Genomic DNA, 24,846 nt, shown 5'->3' with positions numbered 1-24,846 from the left:
CCAAGACGTGTCATTGTGACATGCAGATTACTTCAGAGTTAAGAAAAATCAAGGCCCAAAGACCCTGAAAGAAACTCTGACCTCTCACCTCCCAACTGCATAAAGGGAATTTAGATGGAGGACATGCTCCAGGAAGAGAGCCATTGCCATAGATAGCTATGTTATAATGTAAACTATGTATGGTAGGGAGGGAGGGATGTGGCTAAGTCTTTTAAAATTCCTCTGTGCCTCCCCCCACCCCCACCCCCGTTGTTTATGTGGAGCCCTTCAGGCATTTATTTATCAAATATTTACTTCTGTCATATTCCTGTGAATTATTTCCCATAGAGAAAATGAAAGTTTCTCACCAGGATACTTGCCTGGCCTTAATATTGCCCATTGTGCACATAGCCTGTCTGCAGATCTATGGGATGTTTACCAGAGACAGAGACGCTGATCAATCACAGGGAGTACCTGCCCAGAGGAGGGGGTGGGGGCGAAACACCCATTCTCCTCGCCCCTCTCCTCAGTTCCTGGCACGTAATTGGTCAGGCATCTGCCAGTCACCATAGAGACCCACCCACAGAGTTCCTCCTGGTGCTAGGAGTGAAGAAGGGGAAAATGCAGGGGAACTGGAGAGAGCAGTGCAGCGTGGGAGCAGAGAGCTTAGAGCGCACAGCAGGGAAGCCTGGAGGGAGAGCCAGGAGAATACAGAGGCTGGCAGAGGGAAGCCTTGGAGCTCTGGTGCTAGGAGAGGATGAAGCTCACTCTGGAGCAGGAGGGAGCTGTGCTGGACACAGCTGCTTGTACACAGCTGGGTGACCACTGTGAGAATAAACGTGATAGGAACCCCTTTTGACCCCCCAACTTGCCCTTGTCTTTATTCCATCTCTGCAAATCCATAGGGAAATTTCCCAGAGTGGGGAGCCCCCTCCTCCTGGAGCAACACTTCCTTTTTCCTTTTAAATCTCAGACGCCTATCTTCTTCTCCTTGATTCAGGATGACATGTATACCTCAGTCTCCCTGACTGTCTTTGGAACCCATGGCTATGGCTTCCCCATATGTACATAATTAAACTTTGTTTTTCTTCTCCTATTAATCTGCCTTATGTCAGTTTCATTCTTAGACTGCTAGAAGAACCAGAAAATTTTTTCCTCTCCAACAATATTTCTCCTGCACCATTGTGACTTGAGCCTCCTGGTTGATCTCCCTACTTCTACACTTACCCTTCTTAATCTGTCCTCCATATGAAAGCCAAAGGATTAAAAGAAAAAAAAACCTACAGTCAGATTGTGCACTACCCTACCTAAATCTCTTCACAGTCTCCATTTCACTTAGAATAAAGAACTATTAGTATGTCTTTTGCAGAGATTCCTAATTTTCTACCAAATATTTATGCTTTTAATTTTTCTTAATAACATAACCCCTATTATATTTGGTGAAGTGGCAATATAAGTAACTAAAAAAACTATTATTTCTAACCTTTCTTGCAACAGAGTGATGCCAGGGATTAACTTCCCTTCAATGAAATGTAGATGAAAGATTTTCAGTCTGGGTCTTTGGTGAAGGATCCTTAATAAACTAGAGACCTTTTTCTTTCTTTCTTTTTTTCTTTCTTGATTCTCTCTTTATCTTCCCTGGAATGTGGACAGGATGGCTGGAGCTTAAGAAGTCACCTTGAACCATGAGATGACATGAGGATAAGCCATAACAGGAATGTTCAGACACAAAGATAAAAGATAACTGTGTCAGGTCAGGCCAGGACTTTCTACCTCTTCTTAAGTTATTATGCGTGACATGGGATACTAGCAGGTTAATGCAGTTCCCAATTGATACCATGATCCTATCACACTTACGTACAGAAGTAGAATAATAATATGTCATCAACCTGGGACATTACTGAGAATGGAAAGGGCAATTTTAATTACTAATTATTAATTATTATTTATCTAAAATCTCAACTATTCTAGGTAACAGGGACTTATGGTCAACCTATATATATATATATATATATATATAAAGCCCTATGTGATCTATTCTGCATTACCTCTTGCCACCTCCCTTAGGCTCAGTACTAATCACTCATCACCTCTCATTTCTTGGGCCATATCAAGTTCTTTCCATCTTAAGTCTATGCTGCCTCCTCCTCTGATTTGCTTCTGTTGGAGAGGAAAATTTTCAACTACCTCTCAAGGTTCTTCTAGCTGGTCTAAGAATTAAATTGACAGGGGACAGATTAAAGAAGAAAATCAATTTCATTTTTGCTATTTTAAAACTTTATATAAATTAAATCATATGTATTTCTTCTGTGTTTGACTTCTTTTGTTCAGCACTGCTTTTACAATTTCACTGGTGTTTCAGGTCTATTCCATTTTGTTTTATTTACTTTGTTTCCATTGTATGAAAGAATCAAAATATATTTATCTATTTTGCCATTGATAGTTTACTCCTACAATGCTGCAATTCATATTCTTATGCTTATTTCCTAGTGTACCATGTGTCTGCAATTTCCATGGATAAATACATAGGAATAAATTTGCCTGCCTTAGGCTTTGCATAATTTCAATTTTAGTAGATAATTTCAGACATTTTTCCAAAGACGTTGTACCAGTTAACATTACTAGGAGCATTATAGTAATTCCTCTCATTCCACATTCTTTATTCAGGCATTTTTTATTATATCCATGAAGGTGCTTGCATAATGATATTTCATTATGGATTTAATTTGGATGTCCCTATTTATAATGAGGTTGTACCTTTACATGTTTATGTTTGGCCAGTGCCCTTTTGTGAAGTTGTAGTCTCTCATCTTTCCCATTTTCCAATGGATTGCCTTTTTAAATCAATATTTGTAGAAACTGTTTATAATTTGTAGGTATTCTTTACAAAGAATACAGGTCCTTTGTCAGTTACATATGTTGTTAAGTATATTTTCCCATTGTGTGATTTGCATTTTACACCCCTAATGGGCCTTTGATGAACAGTTCTTACTCTTAATGTAACCCAATTTATAAATCTTTCCTTTGCCATTTTTATTTTTGGCATAAAATGCCATTAAAATACTTTTAGAAGTATTTCCTTGTCCTAATATCATGAAGATATTCTCCTTTATTATCTTCTATAGTCTCTATTGTCTGAAAGGGTATCTTGCCATGACCTTCCTGCCAACCCTCCTTACCCCAGAATGACTCAGGAGACAGGGGCCCACGCAAGAGATTTTATTATCTGAAAGAGAAAATGGCTGCCCCCAGAGAGAGGGAGCAGCAGCTCATGGGTGAGGAAGCGCGTTTTTAAGGTGTAGGGGTAGGGTGTGTTCTGCGTTGGTGATTGGATCTTAAGGGGTGGGCAACCATCTGGTTGGTGGTGATTGGATCTTAAGGGGTGGGGGGTCTTAGCATGCCAGAATTTGCCTTCATTGTCTATTGTTTTCCCTTCTACATTTAGTTCCATGAATATTGGTAGTGTGGAATAGGGTCCAATTTAATTATTCTATATGAATATTCAGTTGTCTGAAGACTATTCATTGTCACACTGCTATGCAAAGCCATCTTTGTCATATTCCAAGTGCTTGCATATCACTGTGTCTGTTACTGGGTCCTCTGTCCTATTGGTCTACTTTCATATCCCTGAGCCAACATCACACTGTATATTTTTAAATGCCATGAAACATTATTATTATTATTATAACTATTACTAGTTTATAGATCAACGTGAGTTTAGTTTTTCTATGTATTTGCTAGTTTGTGCTCTTTGTTCTTGCCTGCATTACTAACTTGTCATCTGTTAGAATTTCCTTTAACCTCAGTCAGCTAGTAGTGAATTCTTTTTTGTTTTGCTTAAGAATGCCTTTATTTTTTCAAATGTAATTCTAAAAGGAGACTCTTTAAGAAAGAAAATGTTTGGTTTCAGCATACCTATAAATTATTCCAATCTTTTGACTTCATTTCTGCTATTGAAGATACAGCTGTCAGTCTGTTGCTATTTGTCAACAAGTCCTGCTGTTATCTATCTGATGTTCTAAAGAAAGTATTTGAAATATTTTGTAGAGCTTTCAAATGGTCTTATGTGGAAGTTGTGGTCCAAAAATCCACAGTCTGCATTGCATAGAACCAAAACTCCACCCACTTTTTTCCAATAAAACATACACACACCCGGAAATACATACCCACAATTACTCTCCTGTTCTTTAATTGAAGTAGGTAAAAAATTGAACTTCTGTCTCTAACGGTTATCTTCTCCTTTTTTATCATTGAAACAAACTGCAAGTTCTTCCTGGATTATGCTCCTGCCTCCTTTAATCAGTCACAAATACTGATTTGACCTTTAAGATAATTTATCACTGAAAGAGTCTATGAGTCAGGAAGGGCAGACGTGGCTGCCGCCATTTCATAGATAAAAAGAGGAAAGTACAGAAAACTGAAGTTATTTATTCAGAGGAATCTAGTAAGAGAGATTTTGGGGACTAGAGTTCAAATTTTCTAATTCTAATATGAGTTTTATCATCCTTCAGAGAGAGTAGACAGTGGAAAATGAGCATTTTGTAAATCACTTATTCAATACATAATTTTGACATTTTCCTCTAAATGACAGGAAAGATGAGAAGATGAGAACTGTTATTTCCCAGTACTTAAACTACCCAGGGACTGAGCTAATATATTGTCTATCAGACTGTAATGATTGGTGTTTTATTATTGATAAGGAGTCAAAAGAGACCCCTTAGGAATTCGAATTTTGAAAAATAAATCCAGTTGCTAAGGTACACTAAGTTTTTATCAAATTTAAATGAATTTACTTATTAAACATATGTAGTTATAACTCTTATTAGCAAGTAACTCATCAGGATTGGATTTTAAGAACTGTAAATATGAGAAATAGGATATTAAGAATATGGCTTTAAGAAAAGTTGCCACAAATAGTAGGTTAACTTTGCATTATTTGAGAATTTATATCATCTTTCTCATACTACTTACTGATATAAACTGACAACTGTACAAATATTTCTACTGGAAGGCATAATTCAATTGGAACTTTTTAAATTAGGAAAACTGAATTCTCAGAGTAATTTCTTATGGTACATCAAATTTTCTTGGAAAGTTGTATATTTTTATTATTTAAAATAAATAAATCTGAACTCCTGAATGTCAACATGAATCACTTTATAAATGTCTAATAACATCCAGCATGATATTCAAAGTGGTCTAAATTGATTTTCCATAGCCTGGCTTTGTTAATAGTTAATTATTTCCCAGTGAGAATTCTTCACTGAAAGTTCATGTGAAGACAATAATAAAGTTTTGCATGGAAAACCTACTGAATTGGATTTCTTTGAAACAATATTCCCATTTCTATAAGCCTGGGACAATTTTAAATCAGTAATATATATGTAAGTACAATTCATGTTTTCTGGGATTCCCAGATACATTCATTTTTAAAATATAATATATGATAATGACTGCACCTCTTTTAAGAAAACCTAGCATATAAAATACAATTTTATGAAAGTATTTGTGAAACATTAGTACTAGCATAGTTCTCTTCAGAGAGAAATTGCTTATTTCACTTAACAAAAATATTAAAGCAAAGTATGTTAAAAGAGAAGTATCAGTTATATATTTAAATATTTTCATGTAATAAACTTCTTGACAAGGTATGGAGAAAAAACCTTATCTGTTCGTTTCTGACTAGAAAATGCTATCATATTATTAATCAAATTAAAAGATTAATCATAAATTAAAAGTCTTAATTTGTAGTTTATGTCAATGAGAAGCTAAGTCAGTATGCAAATATTCATCTGCAACCATTTGCATGAAATAGTTTAATGTTACATCATGTGGAATGATATACTGAAAAAATGCTCAAGTACGGATATCATATCACCAAGCAAATAACATTAGGAATCATCCATCACCTTTAACACAGATTAATGTGTTTCTGACACTGTTACAATTATTACCCCTTCTTTTTAAACCAAATGTTAGTAACAGTATAATAAATCTTAATTAATGTTTAAAATTTGAGTTAGTCCATCTTTTTTCATATTTACCTGCTTTGGCTTTTTCTAGCCTCTCTGCACATATTCATTTGACACCCATTCTGACTGCTCTAGATTTTGGGAGTCTAGTGTTGAAGCAGATATACAGGATGTCCTTGTCCTGGAAGTTTATATTCTGGTAGAGGAAGATGAAAGTTCACTAGTTAACACAAAAATAATTGCTAAAGTGAAAAGGCCATATGATAGAAATTTCAGGGGTGGGTACTAGATGTGAGAGAGGAGCGGACATAATCAGACTAGATGATTAGAGAACATTAGTAACAGTGAAATGAACTTAGGTAACAAGGCAGAGAAAGCTACTCAAAACATGGAAGGAAAAGTCATCCAGGCAGATAGAATAGCTCGTGGAGAGATCCTGAGTCAGGGGTGTGCTTGGAGTCTTAAAAAAGCTGTAAAATGTCTGGGTCTAGTGTGAGCATGACATATACTGTAGCTGGAATGTGGTTAGCAAAGGGGGAGCAGGGGATGGACAGTGGTGGTTTCTGCTGACATCAGAAAAGGAGGCAGAGCCCGACTTCCTGTAGTGCCCCAGAAACTATACAACATAAGATTTCATTTATTTTTAAGTCAGTGAAAAACCATTCAGGTATGCCAAGTGATGCCTGCAGGCGGGGGTGGGGGCCGTTCAATGTCATAGCCCAATCTCTCTCTTCATGCAAATAAATACACAATTGGGGTAAAGATGTTTCCAAAACATCTTCCCCAAATCCCCTAACCCACCTTCCCTTTCCAGATTGTTGTTCCAAAGGATGCCTGTATAAAAATGCTGGAGTTGTCATTGATGGGAAGCCGTAAAGAGCTTTATATAGGGAAGAAAAGCCTTGCTCTTATTTGAATTAATATATGGAAATAAAGGGATGGAAACTGGAAGTTCTGGACATGTTAAGTTTGGGATATGTCCAAGGCGAGTCTGTAACTAAGAGGACATGTAAGTCCTCAAAGTATATTTATATGGGTCATAAACATAGTAGTGATATTTAATCATGAAAGATGTGCTCATCCAGGGAGTGCGTAAGGGCATGTAAGAATTCTGGGCTCATTCCTGAATCCACTGATGTCTGTGACTCTGGAGGTTTACTTCATCAGCACTCTTTGACCTAAGCACATAATAATTATATCTAACTTCAGATATGGTCCTCCCACGAGTTTGGATTTTTCACATACCTGGATGACAGCACCTAGGTCTCATGAAATGGATCTCAATGCTGATATTTGGAGTTCCATATTACCTTTTTACTAACAAGCAGATTTCAACATTTGGTTTCTTATGAAGGCTGCTGGCTTCCTACATCAGGTGCTGAGTTACAGCCCTCCTTGTATTTTGCACTCAGCACTTTTGGTTTCAGTTTTGTGAGTCCCCTGCCATATCCCTTCAGGTACCCTATCCATTGGCTGGAGCCCTACTGCTCTTGAGTCCTGCCCATCACCTAATGCACTGCCTCTTTCAATTGTCTCATGTATTTATAGACGCTCCAGAACTGTACTGTACATGGACATTTCAGAGTCCCTTTACCACTTCCTGAAAACTTAGGGATGGTCTGTATGGATTGAACTTGTGACTCTGATGAGAATGGCTGATGGTGGCACATTTCTCCTAGCTGCAGCACTAGCATGCTGGGAAGGATATATAAACTTATTTATTTTACATTTCCAGTATTGTAACAAGAGCCTTTGAGTAAAAAGCATGGCATTATATTTTCTGATGAAATACACAATGTAGAGTAGACCAAGTAAATGGACAAAATTAGGTTCGGGTTTATTAAGTAAATTTCATTACACAGAACATGCTGGGAAGTTACCGCAGGTCTCTGTTGAACGCTATTTTTTCTTTCTTTATGTAATTTTAGTTGTTAAGTAAGCCTCACAATGAAATAATATCCTGTGGGAATCCTGCCCATTGGTACCAATTCAAATTTCCAATTTCTTCTCCACAGGAAAATCCTTAGATTATGGAAAAATGCTATCCACACATCATTCTTAAATCTTGTCTTTAAATGGACATATGTCTGTTTGCTTTGACAGTTCTTATGCTATTTCTTTCAAACTTTCCTCTGGAAACACTCATTCATAACAGTTTCTCTACGGTGTGGTGCCCATCGTCTGACTTGTAACACGTGCATGGGCCAGTGCAGAGCCTATGCATCTGCGGCTCTTCCTGGCCTCTAGCCTTCCAATGCTGCTGCCCCTGCAGGTGTGCATGGGAATTCTGGGGCAAGCACACAGCACTGTCCACTTGTACTAAGTTGAAGTCAACATATTCGCTTGGGTTTCCTTCATATGAACTTAGAATTCAGCCTCATTTTTTCTATGTGATATTTCAGTTGATTTTTCAAACCTAAACCCACATGTATTGGAAGGGCTTCTTAGACACATAAAAACAGAACCAACCATTTCCGGTTATTTAAGCAGAAAAAGGGGTACATTAAAAAGATATTGGGTAGCTGACTGTGTCTCTTGTATGGCCAGAGAACTGGACTTGGAGGTAACAATGTGGTCGCTCATTTTTGTGTCTCTAGACCTCGGGGAAGTCTGGTTGCAGTCTAAATAAATTTTGAAAAGAAAGTATCCAGCTTCTGTATTAAAGGTAGTTTCTGCCTCTCAACAGGACTATAAAGTGGAGAATGTATCAAACATAGAGATGAGGTTCAAAAGATGAGCAGATACAAAGGTTAACACTGACCCTGCTCCCATTTCAAAGTTTGAGATTGATTCTGTAATTACTATGGAGCCTTTCCTTTTCATTTGCATGATATGCCTACAATGTTCTTTACTATCTTCTCACGGTTTATTACATAGCCTTACCAGTTAATGTCACATATAAATTTTGGATTTTCAAATACTAACTTTTTTAATTAGCTAATGAACACAATAACATCATATCAAATTTGAAAAAGAGAAAACAATTTTTGGTGGGAAACTACTATTTTCAGACATTAAGGCAATGATTTATTTACTGTATTAAGGAATCTGTTAATGCCATAATAGCATAACAATGTTGAGATATTAGATACCCTGTATTAAAACAGGATTACTCAAAGTAAGATCAATAAATTTTTGCATGACCATTACCTAGTGTTTGTTAAAATGCATATTCTTAAACTCTGCTTCAAATCTATTAATTTCTAATCTGGGTTGGGCCCCAAGAATACAGTGTTTTGGCAGAGCATCTGACAGATTTTATGCACAGCAACATTTGAGAACTGTCCTGAATGCTAGTTATCTTTTACCTAACATATTTGAGAATGTCTTAAATTGCTGCTCTAGTTAAACCAGCGATCTTTGTTAACACCTGCACTCTCATAATGAAAACAAGGAAATGACAATTGGTGTCCATTTATATATTTTATATGTGTTTTAACATTTAATTCAATTTTTTTAATAGGTAGTGTATTCACATGGTTTAAAAAGCAAAACAACCGAAAAAGACAAACAGTTATGATTCTCGCTGCTGTTCCTGCTCTCATCCTTTTTTCGCTCTCATCCTTTTTTCACTTTTATCTGTTTACTATGTACACTGCTGGTGTTTTTATAGAGATGTTGTTATTTTCTCTTCAAGAGACAGTACCCCGTACACTCTTCTGTGTCTTGCTTTTGTAATTTAACACATCCTGAAGGGCTTTTCACGGTAGAAATGTATGTGTCATCACTCATTAAATATTCTTTTTTTTTCGGTTTTACTATCATTTTGGTGTATTTCCCTCTTCTGCTGTTTTTTCTCTTTTGATATTTTTTAATAAGGTATCATTGCTATACCATCTTATGAAGGTTTCACATGAGCAACACTGTGGTCACTATGCTCCCCCCATTATCAAGTCCCCCTCACACACCCCATTACAGTCACTGTCCACCACTGTAGTGAGATGCTACAGAGTCACTACTTGTCTTCCCTGTGCTGTGCTGCCTTCCCCATGTCCCTGCTGTATTCTGTGCGCTCATCATAACACCCTTCTCCCTCCCTTCCTGCCCGCCCTTCCCAAACCCTTTCCCTTTGGTAACCACTAGTCCCTTCTTAGGTTCTGTCGTTAAATATTTTTAACTCTGCTTCTTACTCTAAATGGTTCTTTCCATGTTATTAAACTAAATAAGGTCACCTTATTGATATTTGGTAATACTTCACATTATATTATACATTAAAGAAAATCATTAAGGAATGGATGATCTAGTTAAGAAGGCTGAAGTTCTGAAGACTAGTAGCCAATTTTGTTTTTTATGAAACCAAAGTCTTTATTTTGTGAAGGAGGGAGTATTATGCTGTAAGACAAACAAATGACATCAGGACTTCGACAAGAAACTGAAAACATGTCTGAATATTTTCTATGTTTAATAATAAAAATTGGCGAATGAATACAATCTAAATTTTCTGTTATATAAAATAAAATGAACTGATTTTATTTCAATATACTGTTAGATACAATAATGTATAAATTCATTTTACTCTTCTAATAATTATTATTAAAATCAAGCTTCCTTGAATTGCACCTGCCAACACCGTAAGTTGGAACATATGAAATAGACATTTTTGTAGGTAAAGAAATGATTACTGGGAATTTTGACAGTTCAATCAAATAGTAGCATGGGTTTTATATTCAGATCTGAGACAAGTTTCAGCCACAGAGATTAGCAGACAGAGGGCTCCCTGAAGGGCATTACAGTCACAACATAACCCTGGCTACTTGTGCTTAACATGGGAAAACAAAGCAGAAGAGCAGGAAGACATAAATAAAGGAACAGTAACAATCCATTCCAGTTCTCACTTAGTTCTCATTACCTCAAATCAGGATTTCACCATTTCAGGTTTAGGTGAAAAGTAGCTTATAAAAAAATACATCCTGGAGGGTGGGCAGCTTATAGGCATCTGTGCTCATATAGAATATGAACATATATGAGGCTTTAAAGATCTAGGGGTCTCTGTCACACCCATGTTTCTTATTTTTAGTACTTGGCTGTGTTTTTTAGTGCGACAGCTTGGGAACCTTTCCAAGTACTTGGCATATCACTGCCTTATTTTTGATGCTGTTTGTTAAGAGTTCATCAAACACTGGACACGTGCATATTTCATCCTCCTACTTAGATTGTAAATATTTCTTGGGACTAATGCTCCATATCTTCTAGTTTTCTGTTTTCAAATTCCCATCACTGCCTGGTACAAAGGTCTACATACAGTGAAAAATCAAGAGCTGTTGCCTGATTAAAGATACCAATTCCTAGTAAGATTAAAGTTGAAATTTCTGAATGCCTTGGGAGATATGAAGAATAGAGGAGATCTCTCAGGGTTTTTAGATGAGAAACGTGTAAATTTGGGAACATTTAAACCAGTATGTAACCATATTTCCCTAATTCAAAGCGAAGCAAGGATCAGCACGTTGTCGTTCAAAAGATGATTTACTTTTCCCCTAAATGAATGACATTGTGTTAATACAAATATTTCATATTTTCTAAATTTTTAAATATTTTCTTTTGCTCTTAGATTGATAACTCACCTGTAAAACATACCTGTAATCTGCAATATGTATGTATATAGCAGAATGCTTACTTTTTGGCATGTTTATTTGACTTGAACTATTCTTTCTACTAATTTCAGTTTATTTTCAGTTTTGAACATGCTGTAAGATGCTCTAAAAATGTTTTCCCCTGAACTCTTATTAAATGAAATGTTTCAGAAGGAAACATGTTTCTTTTCTTCATTTAGATATCAACTTTTGCTTCCTCTAGAGTTAGGCTGTCCAGTATGTCAGTATTTAAGTTAAAATTAAATAAAATTAAAATTCAGTTTCTCAGCTTCAATAGCCACATTGCAAGCACCACTCTAGAGCATCATGTGTTTGCCTTTACTTAAAACAGGATACTATATTGAATGAGCTGCCAGATGTATTTCAGATGCTTTCATTTAATTATCATTTTCTCAATGGCTTCATTTCAGATGATCTTCATGCGTTCTCTTCTCTTAGTAACAAAAGTATAAGATAGCAAAGAGAGTGCTTTTTAGTTTGTCTTTCAACTCTTTTTGCCAATTTTTTTTTAATTCCCCTTTTTGATAGCTTGACTTTGAAATTTCAGGCTTGGCACATATTTAAAAGAAGTTATTTTAAAATTGCATTAAAATTGGGAAATATTTTGAAAATAGTTGTAAACTATCCTATTAAGTCAATATTACTTCAGGATAAGAAGACAATCAAAACAGATACAAATTCTCCTGGGTCCTCAAATCTGGCTGTGGCTATGTAATTACTATTATAGATTATAGATTCTTGCATGTTTAATTTTGCGGCAAACATGTTTCTTAAATACGACTGTGCTATTTAGGAATTATGCAAACATTTGCATCAGATACATTCCTCTTGAAGAAAACAATCTCAATCTCAATTTACAATAAGAGTGGCTGCCGAGTTTTGGAAACTAGTACTCCAAAATTTGTCCATCTTAAAAGGAATTGCTCTTGTTTTGAAACATCTACTCAAAACAGGAATGATTTGTCATGCAGTCATTGGGTGGGGTTAAGTGACTAGCTTTATCTTTGCTTAATATTAGTACAAGATCTTAAGCAAGAAACAAAACAAAACACTTACTTCAGCCTAGTATAAAAACTTCTTAGTTTATTCTGTAGTTCCAGTAACTGGATCTCTGCCTCCTCTCTCATAATTAAATCCACATTAACTTTCTAGTTTCTCTGGAACATGAATCTTGCCTTTCTCTCTCAGCTCTATGCAGTTACTTTACAGTCCAACATGCTCACTAAAGCCCCCACTCCAATTTCCAACTTACTTTTTCCCTTGTTAAACCCTGGATGTCCTTCCCAAAATCTTCCTCCATCTAGTCTGGTTCTGCTGCAGACTCTTCAATGGGGATCCAGATTTTGTTCTCTAACCAGGCCACCACAGTGGCTATATGGGTTCATCTCTGTGGACCCTCCGCCCCGTGCAGGATGATGTCTTCATTTCATCTTTCCTCCAACCCACTGTAAAAAACCCACCACATTAATGCTCTCCCCTAGCTTTTGTTCCTGATGATCAAGGCCAAACTTAAGCGCTTGGCTTCTGCTCAGCTGGAAAGGGAGGCAAATAGTTTCTCCAAGGTATCCAATCACTTGAGAGATTATGACTTCTGCCCCACACTCCAGTCTTTGTGGATGACTGCTCACTACTTATTAGGTGATATCATGTTCATTGCCTGAATATGTTCTACCCATTCTTCTACTATCTACTGTTCAGACCTCCACTGACTGACTTTACCATTGTAGGGCTCTGAATCCCATCTGTGAGGAGCTTGGCCTATCCTGTCAGTCTCCCAGCAAGAGATATGACAACATGCCAACACCTCTAACATCTCATCCCTCAAATGAGGACTACTGGGAAGTCATTGGTGTAAAACAGGATGAGTTATGTAGGGTAGACAGATGTCCTATAATTCCTGCCTGTGGCATCCTTCAAGTATTTATTTGAATCAGACATGAAGCAACAATAGAGAAAAGTATTTGTATTTTTACTGAGTTTTAATTTTTTTAATTTTATGCTAAAAGAACACATACCAGATTCTGGATTAAAGATAGATTTCTTATTAAATATCACACAGGAAGTGATAAATGCTTTCAGTCATCTTTTCCTTAGTCCTTATGTCTTCAGCAACTTGATGAGAGCCAAATCAATAGTTCTATGCAAGTGGCTAGGTAACCCAAAGATAAGTAATGAGAAAAATGTAATTTTTGTCTGTTTATAAAGATGAAGAAGGCAGTCATTCTCTTGTCTCCTAAAAGGATCTCTTCCTTGTTCCAGCCATTTAATATGTAAATAAATCTCTCCAGAAATCAGAGAACCCCATGCGTCTTGCCTTTTAAGACACTAGAGCTGGGATACTAACACTCATTTCACCATAAAATATTTATGTCTGGGAGATAGTGCTTCCTGGTACTGTCTTCCTGGCACACTGGAGGCTTAATCTAGGAAGCTAAACAGGGGAATAACTATTTGGCCCCCTCAGAGAAAAGAGAAGTTTTTTTGCATCAGAACAATTAACCATAGAAGCAGATCAACTTCTTAAGGTATGCGAAGAGTAAAATATTTCTGGAGAATGTGAAAGTGAACATTTCCTGCCTTCATATCATATACATTTCCATGCCATAGGAGACAGGAGCACTGACAGATCTGGTCAGGTTTTACTTTCCTGCTATTCAGAACATATAAATAACTTCTAGAAATCAATAAGAAAAATGTTACTTAGAAAAAAAACAGTTAAAGGATATTACTAGGCAAACCATAGAAGCAGAAAAACAAATGTCCAATACACTTATTAAATATTGCTTAATTTCACAAGTATTGAGAAATGAAGAAAATTAAAACCAGAATGAGATTCCATTTCACACATTAAATTTGCAAGTAATAATGTCTAATAATGTTGGTAAGGTTATGAAACAACATATTTGCTTAAGAGCAATTTAGCAATGACTGTGAGGGTTGCTGATTTCCTAATCCCAGCAATTGTACTCCTCAAAACTCTGCTGTGTCTGCATCTAGTAGTCAGAAAAGTGTCCCCTCAGCTCCCCACCCCAAATATTCATGTTCTAATTCTTGAGCCTTATGAATATGTTAAGTTACATGGAAAATGGAAATTACAGTTGTAGATGGAATTCAGACTGCTAAAAAACTAAATTTAAAATCAACTCTTGTGGATTATCCACTTGAACTCAATGTAACCACAAGTGTCTTTAAAAACTGAGGAAGATATTAACAGATCTGAAAGGAGAAATAGATAGCAATACAATGATAGCAGGGGACTGTGATACCCCTACTTTCTACAATGGGTAGATTACCCAGACAGAAAATCAATAAACTTTAACTCCATATTAGACCAGATGGACTTAACAGACATTTACAGAACATTCTATCTAAAAGCAGCAGAATAAACATTCTTCTCAAGTACATATGGGACATTCTCTAGGATAGCTCTTATGTTAGGCTAAGAACAAGTCTTTAATAAATTTAAGAAGATTAAATCATATCAAGCACCTTTTCTGACCACAATGGTATGACACCAGAAATTAATTATGAGAAAACTAGAAAATGCACACATATGATTAAATAACATGCTACCACACAACCAACGAGGCAAAAAAATCAAAAGATGAATAAAAAAATACCTGAGACAAATGAAAATGGAAATACAACACACCAAAACTTTATGAAATGCAATAAAGGCACTCCTAACAGGTAAGTACATAGTGGAAAAAATGGTGAAAATAGTGATAAAATAAATATCTTAAATAATTTTACACCTTAAGGAACTAAAAAAAGAACAAATTAATAACAAAAGATCACAACAGAAATAAATGAAAAATAGAGATTCAAAACACAAAAGAAAAGATCAACGGAACTAAGAGTTGGTTTTTTTGAAAAGATAAAGAAAATCATACACACAATTAGACTCACCAAGAAAAAAGAGTGCACTCAAAATCAGAAATGAGAGAGAAGTTACAACTGATACCACAGAAATACAAAGGATCAAAGAGACTACTTTAAACAATTATATGCCAACAAACCAGACAATCTAGAAGAAATGGATACATTCCTAGAAACATAAAACCTTCAAGGACTGAATCATGAAGAAATGTAAAATCTGAACAGACCAGTTACTATTAAGCAGGTTGAATTAGAAATCAGAGACCTCCCAACCAACAAATGTCCAGGACCATATAGTTTCACTACTTTTTACCAAACATTTAAAGAAGAATTAATACCAATCCTTTTCAAATTCTCCCCAAAAATAGAAGAGAAGGGAATACTTCCAAACTCATTTTATGGGGCCAGCATTACCAGGATACCAAAACAGGACCAGGACTCTACAGAGTCCTTATAAAGAAAATTATAGACCAATGTTCCTAATAAACATAGATACAAATATTCTCAACAAGCTATTAGCAAACTGAATTCAACAGTACACTAAAGGGATCATATACTATGATCAAGTGGGATTTATTCCAAGGATGCAAATGTGGTTCAACATATGCAAATATAATACAGTACCAGAGGTGACATGTAAGAATGTCAGAGAATCATTAATGGGAGAAAGGATTAATAATAGTTATCCATGGAATAATATATAAGAGCAAAAATGAATGAACTAGAGTTACTCATATCAATATAGATGATTGTGGAGTAAATTTGAGCAAGTACAGAATAATATATGCCATATAATACCATATAAATACTTAAAATGTTCTAAAGTATAAGGAAATAAAAATCCCAACCACCAAATTCAGAATACTGGTAACTTGGGTGTGAAGAGAATGAACTAAGAGGATGATCTGATCAAGAAAAAGTATACAGGATACTTCAAGTTTATTTCTCAAACAAATGTAGGCAATAAATGTAGACAATAAAAATGGCTTACGCATTTTTCTCCAAAATTCTTTCCTACTAGCTCCCTTTATTTTGCTCACTTTGCTCCAGCTACACTGACCCTTTTATTGTTACAAAATTTGCCAGATTTATTCCAACCTCGGGGCCTTCAACTTGTGCCACCACTGTCTATCACACTTCCCTCACCAGAGTATTGTAGTACTATTATGTGTTAATTTTTTATCTGAGTATTTGAGGATAGATGTGGGCATGGAAAGAAAGGAAAGGGCCACTTCTCAGAAGATTTCAAGACACTATTCCAAAATAAATTGTACTTCCCATATTTTCAAGTCTGGATTTTCCCTACTCTCAGGAAGTATTAACTTCCCCTATAAACAAGTTATTAAAAGGGAGAAAGTAAGGCAGAAGGGGCTCCTGTGTTTTAGAGGTTCAAAAGAAAGCAGGTCCTTGGGTGGTAACCCTGGGTAAAAGCAACAGTGGTGACATTTCTCATTAGGCCCAACTTTTTCTAGGCAGAGTATCTTTTGGACAGTAAGACTCCGGAGGAATAGAACTGCTGGGGGTGAGCACTGAAAAGGATGAAGAATTGAGAGCTCGCGTAGAGGTCAGCCTGAGTTGAACAGAATACAAGAAGAGAAGGTTCATTTTTTGAAGTATCCTCCAGAGAGGGACCCCTTGTAACAAAGCTGAGTAAAGTGTGGCTTTACCACCGTGCAGACCTCATCAATGGACCAGACTTCTGCAGCAGGGCTGGGTGGCAGCCAGGAGCAAAGGCAAGTGTATCAGCTGTGGTCTGACAAACTCAAGCCCTCCTCAGTGCCTGAGAGTGAAGGCTTAGTGGGTGCCCACTTTGTATTTTATAGGCCTCTGAGTTACTTGGATCATCAAGGGGAAGATGTTAGCATTTGGTACTGGCTTTTCTCTCAGAAAGGAATGTGGTATTCAAGCTGGTTCTAAGTGTGCCCAAATAAAAGTGCACCCCATGTGAGGAGCAAGTATAAATAACCAATTGATGAAATACCTACAGTGCAACAAGGTCCTTTAAGCAGTTACCCCTTTGCCTTTGTTATCATTTACATGTCTTACTACTAAATTTGAAATGGGGTGAAGACAGTATTTCTAAATAAGGGAATATTATTTGTTCCCTTATATAATCATCATTATGAATTTGTGCTGTAATTAACTTAAGGGTCATACAGAACCTTGGTTTACTTTAATGAGAACATGAATACCTACTGTGTTCACACTCAGTTGTCAGCAAACGATTAGCTTGTCCTGCTGATGAACCTCACTGTCTTTACAGGACTGTTATTATATTATCAAAAGTCAAAGATTCATGAATGACCCAATAAAATATTAAATGTATTGTTACACAACCCGGTAATCTTGATAATCCTTGCTAAAAGATTAAGTAAGTATTTGGTGGTCTACTTCTCTGTAAACAAGTATTATCAAGTTTAGATTAAAAAGCATTTATAAGACTTCTGGAGCAATTTACATTTGAATTGAAATGTGTGCACTCTTAACAGCTGGAACAATGGACAAAAGTCAGTTTCCTCTAGGGAAAAAAATAGAATATTACTTACCAAGAATACGTCAGCAGGAATAGATGATAGTTAAATATCTAGCTGATTATAAGCACTATTTTAGAACTCTCATTTCTGCACATTCCCCGAAGCATTATCAGTATTTAAGCTTTTTCATAAGCTGCACATGTGTGGCGACGGGAAGGCAAAAATAATTTGATGTCCCGCTGGTTTATATTCAGGTTTGATATGAATGGGAGGATGGAAATTTTATGGCAGTGAAGATAATTTGATGATTCTATCATACTTGTCTTGGTTAGTAAGAGTCTTGATATTAACGCTTTCAGCTTACTTTAGGATACATAAGTTCATTAGAAGACGGCATGTAAGTTACAAATCTGGTGTTATAAGTAACAGCAGAGATCACAGTCTGACTCCACAGCTCACTTTAAAGGACCACGTGGCTCCATCTTAGTTTCTGCATACCGACTTGACCAATAGACTTGAACACTTATATAGCCACTCAGCCCTAAAGATAGGGAAAAAACCATAATGTCTTTGGATTTTGCTTTATATTATTTTAAAATAAAAGAGAATGTTTTTATAATGTTTATCAGATGTATAATAATGTTACCACAGCAGCAATAAATAAATAAGGTAGAAATCAATTTGTAACATATAGTCAGCATCATGATGTAGGGATTGTGTTGGCCACAACATGCTTTATTGCACACAGGGCAGGAGACAAGTGACCACAGTTACATTCTGACCTGGAACACCTCTTCTGCACCCAGGAAAAATTACACTCTGAGTTGCCATTTGTAATTTAGGTTGGCACCAATCAAACTGGAAGCACATGAATATACATTACTATTTCTGAGCAATAGGTGAATATTTGGTTTCAAGCTTGCTCAAAGGAGTTGTGTAATTATTTGTCCCTTCCTGCTGGTATACCTTTCCGCTAGTTTTGTGTTTACATCTGCTGAAGAATCAAAGAGAGGGGACACTAAAATTCTATCTTCCAAACTCGGAGCAAGCTAGGCTCACATTTTTCCTCTTTTAATGGATTTAACTCTGTCATTCTTTTTTTTTAAACTGTGGTCCTTCCCCCTTAAATCTATAGTAAATATCAACTTTTACTTTTTACATTTTGTCACCATTCCTCCCAGAGGAGATTGGTATATTTATAATAGGATATGGGAACAACAGAGAGAAGTATTGAGTTTTAACTGAGTGTCCAGGGAGTCCACTAGTGTTTACCGAGCACCTGCTCAATAAATTGCCTCAGTAATGAGCATTGTGTGAAACAGAGTTATTTTACAGCTGGACTAGGAAAGCTCTATGCTATGTCTGTGGATGCCTGAAATCTGGAACTAATCCTTGGCTAAGATAAGGATGAGATATATTAGTGATTTATAATTTGGTGTTAAAAGTCCAAAAGACTCTGCTATTAACTTTTGCTTGGGCATCCTTGAAATCAAGATACTTTGTGCATATCTTGGTGGTTCATAATCTGAAAATAAAATGCATTCTATGTGACTGAGAAAGGATTCTAGATCCTGGACCTCCTTGATGATTGCCTGTAGTGTCTTCTTCTATTAAACTGTACCTTTATATTTAACAAACACTTATGTGAATACACCTTCAGAAATCTTGTACATCTTCCAGTTATCCTATCCTTTGTCATCAATGCAAGCACACACTTTGCAAGGTTCTTTAAAGGAGAGAGAGGGAAAAAGAAAACCCTAGAACTTCCTTTCTAATCCATGATGTTTGAAATAGTCACTTGTGTTTGAACACTGGCATCAAAATATTTTACTGACTAAGAAAAAGGGGATACTGTTTAGGGACTATCTTTACCTCTCACTTTGCAATGTAATCACTGTATCATGATTTTTCAAATTGAAAACCCAAACACACTCATGAATGACAGCATATGTATTTTAAAGTACTGTGTATATACATGACAAAGGTAACCCAATACTTTCTGGGATCAGAATCATGGTTCTAACATTTACAAGTTGTGGAATCTTAGTCATTTCGTGTTGTCTATTTGGCTTAGTTTCCTTATCTGTAAAATGTGGACTGTAGTAGACCAAATCTGTCCATACACATTTCACAAGTGGTCAGGTAGTGTTAGCTACTATTATTGCTATTGTTAGTATTAATTCTATTATTCTATATTTATATAAGGTATCAAATGGACAAAAGTATATGGTAAAGGAATTAGAACTATTCTCCATATTAGAGATTTTGCATATCAGAAGTAAGTCTTAAATCTGACAATCCTAACTTTTTAAATATTCATATTCAACAATTTTAAGTTCATTATTGGAATAATAGCAGCACAGAAGTAAGCATGTGAATATGTCCTTTGTTGTGATATCCTTGTTCCTTGATCATGTGCAATTCTATTTGACAAAGAATGTTGTGAATGCTAAAGTATTGTATAGAAGTTACTGTTACCATCAACTGGAGCTTAGCTATTGCTTTCAGTGTAAAATGGTTCTCTTTTTAGGAACTAGTTCTCTGCTACAGCACATCACTGAGTAGAGCACAGATGTGTGCATGGTACTGAAACTACTGTGTGTGATAATCCCTGAGCCTAGACTGGTTCAACATCGTGATGCTTCGATTTCTTGATAAATCAATCTCCAAGGTTCAGTTCATTCACACTGTGAGGCTACTCACCTGTTCAAAGTACATCACTTTTGTCCTCCAGTTTTCATATTGGCTTCCTGTCACAGTTTGTATTGATTTTAAAGTTTTATTGTTGACGTTTAAAGCACTTAATGGCCTGATACCTCCTTATATAAATGATTTGCCTATCCCCGTGGGACAAGAATAAATTTTGAGATCTTCTGCTAGCTGGATGTCAATCTTAAATGTCACCTTGAGATTCAGAGAGCAAAGGCTTTTTGTCTTTTGTTCATATTCGTTTTGAGATAAGACATTAGATAGAAAATGACACATCTTTTCTAAAGGTCAGTGGGGCATCATGGAAAAATAAGATATGGAGACCTTTGATTTATCAAAATAATGTATGTTTGCAAGTTCTCAAATAAGATTCATAGGAGATCAAATCCCCCAGTGACACTATAATAAAAATATGTAATCTATGAAATGTGGAAATGATTCAAATAGCATTCTTCTATTATTTTAAAAACTTGGAAAATAAATGCTATGTTCTTGACTGAAAGATTGTTTTACTTGTTCTTCTCATCTATGACTAAAAATTATAATTTTATTTTTAAAGTAAATATCTCAAGATACAATTTTTTACATTCTAAGATATTTATGATAAATTTCATGAGTGGAAAATTGCTTCAAAATATTTTACAATCAATCACAAATAGCCCTTTTGGATTTAATGTTTAATTACAAAGACTAGGTTATGCTATGCACTTGTGTTAGATAGCTTTGGTTAATGCTTAGAGCAATCTAGTTATTTGGAAAGGAAATAACTTTCATGTGTGTGTAAGTGTTAAAATATAATATAGAAAATTAACTGTTTATGACCATACATAGTCTATAAAAGGAGTGTTAATTCATGACATAGGCAAACCAATTTTTATGTGCTAGTATAATCTATAAAGGAATACCTTTCATTTATCACCCAGCAACTTACTTTTTTATCTGCTAGTTAGCTTTGAATCTCAGTCCAATGCCTTTCTGTCACTTGCCATATTGATTATATTGCCCTTATATTGATACTTGATAACCCAGTATACATCAAACCCTCTGAACATATGATAAAGTACAAGGAAGTATTTTGAAAATGTTGACTGCAAGATAAATGTGACATATCACCATAATTTTACTATTATTATTTCCTGTGAAGGATACTTTCCCTACAAAAGTGACCTGGCTGACTTCAGAAGGTCTCCTTCTTTCTCTGCCATCTCTCTCATACCTTTCTTTGTGTAGCTATGTAATTCAATTCTTTCTTATAGATATGGCAAAGGGAAGACTTTTTAAACTTTCTATATATTGTGAAAATAAAATAAAATAAAATATTCTGTTCTTTATAATATAAAATTTATTCTCCATAACTCTGCAATACTCCTTCCTAAGGTTCAGTTTTTGTCTAGAGACTTTTCATAACAGCATATGACTTTGATTTAGCACTTTTTAGAACACAGATAGGGAATTTAAATCTCAGACTTGAGATGTTCTCTAATTTGTATAGTCTACTATAAGATCCTATAGTAGAAACGGGTTTCATTGTTTCCCATCTCAATTTCCGACCTATGAATAAAGTTTACATTTGCTATTAATATAATAGAAAGTATCATTTTAGCTCATACCATTAGTTTCCCGACCTCTTAGTTATAATTTCTTTCTTATGAAAGTCAGTTTCTTGGGAATTGTCTAGACATATGGCTTCTCCTGAGAAAATTCTTTGGGTTTCCATGACTGCACCAAACCAATTTTTAGGTTGTCCATAACTATCCACCAAATTAGGAGCAACTATTTCTAAGATATTATTTAGTGATCAGTTGTGTATTATACATGTAGTTGTTAAGAGCCTTAAACCTACTTGGTTCTTAGATAAGTACTCTAGACAGTTCTTAGATAGGAACACTAAGTTAATTATACATATGGGTTAAACTGCACACCCATTTATTGCTATTTCTAAGGAAAAGTATCCAACTGTAAGAACACAATGATACTTCAGCCCACAGACTGGTAAGGTGATGCTCTTGTACTGTAAGAGTGGGAGGGGCTAACTTCTGTTAATTTCACAAATTGGTTGTCTTCTATTTCCAATTTTGTCTCCACTGATGGCTGTGCTAATTGAAAAAAAACTGTAATGACTTGTCTTAATAAGTATTGCTCTTTCAATACCCTAAAGTCAGTTATTAATATGACAGGCTTTGTTCTTGATTCACACAGTCTCTCGGAAAATGAAAAAGCAAGTTGGCCTGTGGTCCTCAGTCGGCTTCCTGCTCCCCACTTACAGCCTCACTTACCACCCACACTGCAGGTTTCTGCACTGCTGGTTTCAATGTTAAAGAATAGTACACTGTCAATTTTTTAGTTCATTTAGTCAACACTGATGAAAAAGCTCTGAATTGGCTATGCCTGTTTTTAAGGCTCTGAAAAAGTTGATTTGTATGTTGATAAACCAGATAAGACTATTGCAAGGATTAGTTTGGAGGGAATGTAAATGACTCCATCCTGTAGGATACTCCAAGACAAATCCTTTCTGTGCCTGCCTTTCTCATCTCTTCTCCTCCTTTTTTTTCCCCTTTTTAATTTTCCCCAATTGTCAATTGTCTTAGTCTCTGGGGGCTGCTATAAGACAATGCCATACTGGGAGACTTTTAACAGCAAATATTTACTTCTTGTAGTTCTGGAGACAGGGAAATCCAATATTAAGGAGCCAGCAGACTTGGTGTCTGGTGAGAGTCTACTTCCCAGATCATAGCTCTCTTCTCACATGGAGGAAATGGGAAGAAAGCTCTCTGGGATTCTCTTATAAGAGCACTAATCTCATTCACGTGGGATCCACTTTCCCCACCTAATCACCAACCAAAGGTCCCAGCTGATAATACCATCATATAGCGGGGTTAGAATTTCCACCTATGAATTGTTAAGGAGACATAAGCATTCAATCCATTGTACCAATTCAATTCAATTTAAATTCACTGGGTTTTACTCAGCTCCAAGCACTAGTCTTGGAGCTGAGTAAAACCCAGGAACTGAACATATGATGCTTGGGAGAATGCGGTCCTAGGTCTTAATAAGCACACAGTGCCATAACTCTCAAAAGGAAGTTATATTTTGCTCCTTGGAGTGGGCAGCTGGGAAGCATCTAGGGAGGGGGTCCACGTGTGCAGATAGATGCACAGAAGCAGGGAAGATCATGGCCCACTAAGAGAACAAAAAGCAAGGTGTTCTAGAGGCAGATGATGAATGACTCCAGAATTAGAGGTGGGGCCATCTTGGATCTGGGCTTTGTTTAATTTCTACCCTGAGGAGCTTTTGGTTTTCTGACTGATCACCAGTCTATTATCACTATGCCAATGGGATTTGTGGCCTATCTTGATATATGCCTATGACCAAAATGAAAATATCACCGTGTGTAAGCTACTATGGAAACTAATGACCTTATTACTACCTGTAATTCCATTTACGGTTGGGGGTAATGCTTGGATATCACTTTAATCTCCCAAATTAGGGAAAATGTGAAGTTAATCCTAGAACCTCCATAAGACAGAATATTGTGAAATAACTTAAAAATAATTATTGTGACACTGAGCAAAGAGGCACTAGAATATTGTATTGCTCAATTACTCCTCTCAAATGGCTAATCGTGGTTTAAAATTTAGTTGTTTTAACTCCTAATCCAATTGTCCCTATCACTAAGCCATAAATATGAATTTTTCCCATGAATGAGAAAATGTACTTTAATAGAATGTTTTCATTTATTCATTTGAGACACATTCATTAAATCACTATTACATACTCAGATTTTTTGTATTAAATATATAACATCTCAAAAAATAAAGTAGCAAAAGATTTGGCTGATGTTGGTGGAATAACATTACTAAACCTGTTTTAAATCTTGGTACCATCAGGATATGTTCACATCCTTTGATTTTTATTTCCATTAGAGAATTCTGCATTTGTCACCACAGGAACTAAACATGGTAACATTTTTCTGGAAAAGCTACCAACCTTATTAAAATAAAAGATTTAAGTACATTAGAAAGCTAAGGAAAGAAAAATCCATGGTTAATTACTTGTAAGAAATCCAAAACTTATATCCAATACCCAAACTAAAGTAATTTGATGCAGGAATTCATGAGAAGAGAAAAAAAAGCACAATTAATCCATATGGAATTCATGTGTATCTGGAACTATACTTGATAGGCCTTTTGTCATTTTGCGAGGGTTAATAAAAATTGAGAAAGAAAGGTGTTTTTTTGCCAG

General features: G+C 35.8%; 1 long non-coding RNA gene across 1 annotated transcript in view; it reads left to right on the top strand.

The window, feature by feature from the left end:
* Positions 1-612: 612 nt before the first annotated feature.
* LOC130679091 (uncharacterized) overlaps positions 613-24,846 on the top strand; it is a 73,236-nt gene continuing 49,002 nt past the window's right edge. The window contains exons 1-2 of the long non-coding RNA XR_008992057.1: positions 613-806; positions 980-1,043. This is a non-coding gene — a long non-coding RNA (uncharacterized LOC130679091). The remainder of the gene's footprint in view (positions 807-979; positions 1,044-24,846) is intronic.

This window comes from Manis pentadactyla, chromosome 10 (assembly GCF_030020395.1).
Source record: "Manis pentadactyla isolate mManPen7 chromosome 10, mManPen7.hap1, whole genome shotgun sequence".
In the NCBI taxonomy this organism is placed as follows: Eukaryota; Metazoa; Chordata; class Mammalia; order Pholidota; family Manidae; genus Manis; species Manis pentadactyla.
This window is presented reverse-complemented; position numbering and strand designations above follow the sequence as displayed.